Here is a 4,084-nt window from a genome sequence, read left to right on the forward strand (position 1 = left end):
TGCGTTCTTCTCTGGTGCACGTGTTTACTGTCGGACTATACTTAAGTCTGTTCGGAAAGAAATTTTCAAGCTATTACGGACGTGACATCGATATTATATCCCAGAGCTCTAATTGGACGGCTCGTTATTACCTGTTGTCTGTGCCTATTGCCTGTGTCTATTGTGTTTCCAGCTTTAGACGGGCCGGTTTCTGACGAATGCAAGTCCAATATAGCTTCAGTATTAACGTACCGGTCACTAGTAAATATGTAAAATTTTTTTTTAAATGTTGAAAATTTTAATATATTTTACATATGTAAACATATATAGAAATATATTATATATATTTATAAATATGTATACATATGTAAATATGTAAAATATATTAAAATTTTCAACATTTTTGAAAAAATTTTACACAGGCGACTAATGATCTCCTATTTACTAGTGTCCACGATGCTAAAAATCGGTCCGAGACCTCGGATGAAGAAAGAATCAACCAATCGCAATGATCATGTGATCAAATTGTTCAAATATGATTTGTTAATTTTTTCTCTGTCCGAGATCTTGGATCGATTTCTAGATCGTGGACATTTGGCTTAACAACACTGGAACCAACGCCGCCCGTAGACATGGGGCGAACTAATTTTAATGGCGTCGTATATTGTTGATTGGTGTAAATTTTCTATTTTCATTTCTTGAGCTGATTCCACAGGCCTTTTATTACTATTTCGCTAAAATTGTCTTCGATTATCAACAAGTATGAATTATTACAAGAAATGTGCAATAGCAGGTTTCACATCGACTACGAAGAAAATGTTTACGTTTCCAAAACCACGTATAAATAAAAACAGATATTTACAATGGTTACGCGTAAGTAGAAATACAAGTTTATTGAGTATTTCAGAGGATAAAATTCATAACCGAACTGTATGTAAAGAGCATTTTGAAAATAAATACAAATTTTTTAAAAAATTAAGCAAGGCTGCTATACCTACTTTATTATTGCCAGGTATATTGATATAAATCAATAAATTGTTATAAAATTTATTAAAATTTATGTTTGAAATAAGCATGCAGAACATTGTTATGACAAGAAGTTTTTAATAATTTAAATTTAAAACATTTTTTCAGAACCTCTTAATCTTGATGAATATTATCCATAAAATGATAAAACAAATATGATTGTTACTTCTTCATATAAGGTTGTATCAAATAGTACGTTAAAAATTTTTTTTTAACTATAATATGTTTTTATAAAACGGTATTTATAAAAATTATTATTTTGATTAATAGTTGCAGATGAAATAAATCAAATGCATCAAGAGGTTCAATTGGATCTTTATCAAAATCAAGAAGAACGTACAGAGAATCATAATAGATTAAATAATATAGGTTTGTTTATTTATAATAAGTTATAATAATATTTACCATACCATATTTAAATTTTCAATCTATAATCTTACTTTATTATTTTTTATTTTATTACATATGTGTTATATTGTATTAGTCTTGAAATATATTATTTTGTTATATTATATAGATACAACATGTGAAATAGGGACAGAAAGTGAGATATTAAATAATAATTTATCACAGACACATCAAAAATTTTGATTAAGGACCGGTCAAAGCAGGCTTTAAAAAGGATAAAAAGAGGTAAAATTCTTTTATTTTTAAAACAAAAGGTGTTTCGTTTGATCATGTCAATCTTAGATATTTAAGTGCTTAGGATTTTTCTGTTGAATTAATAAAAAAATTGTCTATTAAGTTATCCAATTAGCGATGTAGACACTCGAATGTAACTGAAACAAAATATAATATTAATTAATTATATATAATATTAATAAAACATAATAAATCAATAAAATTGATGTTAATGAAAATAAATTAATAAAAACTACTTACTAGTAATAAATAATATTAAATATTAGTTGTAATAGTAACATCAATAGTAGTAGTAATAACAATAGTAATAAGTAATAGTAATAAATTGAATAATAGATTAATAAAAGAAATTAGTTTAATTATTATAATTACTCAAAACCCACTAAGCAAGAAATGTTGCAGCAACGTTGTAACGTTACTGCAACGTTACTATAGTGTTTCATAACGTTTCTTGTTTACTGGGAAGTGATGAAATTAAACTTAAAACATGTAGGATATTTTTTTTTTAGAATCATCGTAGAAGATTGACTGATCCTTTTTCTCCTTTTTATGCCTCCATCCTGTGCGTATATAAAGGAAATTCTTAATTTTTAATTAAAGGAGTAGGTCAGTTTAAGACTGGGTTTACACCTTGGCTGCGTTCCGTTATTCACTGCAAGTACTGAAAATCTATATTATACGTGATGCGAACTATAAATTTGCAGTACTCACAGTCAAAGGCTGCGTTCAGCAGACTCAACAATTTTGCGACCGTTTTATGATTTGTCACACTGATTGGATTATGCTTTTAGATTTAAAAGAATAATCTTATCTCAGCGAAGAATCATAAAACGGTTGCAAAATTGTTGAATCTGCTGAACGCAATCAATAAGTCCGGATCTACAATAGGGTTTTAAGCTTTAAGCCATAAGAAATGGACAAATCATAATCGATTATTCTTCTCGAATTCGACTGTAATTGGTCAATTTCTTACGACTTAAAGCTTAAAACACTTTAGCTGCGTTCGGATTCCCACCCGGGTGCTCCCGAGTGTCATGTCATCCTTGTTTAACATTCGGTAAACAACAAGAATAATATGACACATCCGGGGAGTATCCAGATGGGAATCCGAACGCAGTCCTATTGTACATCCAGACTAATGGAACGCACCTCTTTACAGAAAAGCAGAAAGCAAAAAGGCAGCAGCCAATCAGAGTGTTGTTAATAAAACAAACCAGCAGAAACTGAGTGCAGTCGAATTTTGCCGCTACGAGTGCTTCAAAGCATTTTTTGATTGATCAATTTGTAAAATTCTTCCTTCCGATTGGTCAATCAAATGCATCGAAGCATTCGTAGCGGGGGTGGCACCCAGTTGGACACGGCTCAATTGAACACGAATCATTCCCAGCACTTGAGACTACAAAGCTCCTAAGCACCGGTCGCTGTGATTGGTAGTGTCCAATCGAGCCGTGATCAATCGGGATCACCCCCGTAGCGGCAACTCGACTGCACCCACTATCGACTACCTGCGCAAGTTCAGGCATATATGATATTTGTCCATGGAAACAACCGATAGCGTTTTCCTTCTGTAAAGGTACTACTCCATGGGAAGACACTGTTTGTACTTTTAAAAACATTGTAATGCCTCCGGCACATTAGCGTGATGTTCGTCGCACGCGACACGCGATATCCAATGAGTGTACAGCTTTACCGATGTTCTCATTTTAAAGGTATACTCTCATTGGATATCGCGTGTCGCACGCGACGAACATCGCGCTGGTGTGCCGGAGCCATAAGAGCTCAAAGCATGGGCACAGTATATACAGTAGCGCAACTCTCTGTCGGCACCAAGAAGACTAAAACTAGGGGTGCGTTCCGTTTCTCGCATGATGCGCATAATGCATCGTTTATCCTTATTGCTCACCAAACGTTAAACAAGGACAATGGATGCATCATGCAAGACTAGAAACCAGGAGAGTCAACTCGCGTGGTGGGGGTGAGTCAAAAAGCGTCACTCGCTGCTTACCCCCAACCCCTGTTAAGGACGATGCTCAGTAGCTCACTGCGCATCGTCCCCACCCTGTTGGGGACGATGCTCAGTAGTTCACTGAGCATCGTCCCAAAGTTTGCGCATGCGCGCATCGGTTGTGAGCTATAACCAAGAAGTTCTAGTCTTCTTGGTGGCTATAATCTTAACGTAACATTGTCACTTGCAAATAAAACAGAATTCGAAATCCAATCAAGGAGAAAACAGCAGAAGAAGAAAAAAACAGAATGTAAGTTGTAAAAAAAATTATACTGCACATGATGGTCATTAAATGAACGCTATAACTTGTTTATAGGCAAATCCTGTATTGTATACAACTTTTGGAACATGATTACAGTAATTTTTTTTTATTTACAGAATATTATTAACGTTTGAAGGAGTTTTAAAAGCATATTTTCGTTGTCATTGGAA

This window comes from Trachymyrmex cornetzi, unplaced genomic scaffold (genome assembly GCF_001594075.2).
Source record: "Trachymyrmex cornetzi isolate Tcor2-1 unplaced genomic scaffold, Tcor1.1 scaffold118, whole genome shotgun sequence".
In the NCBI taxonomy this organism is placed as follows: Eukaryota; Metazoa; Arthropoda; class Insecta; order Hymenoptera; family Formicidae; genus Trachymyrmex; species Trachymyrmex cornetzi.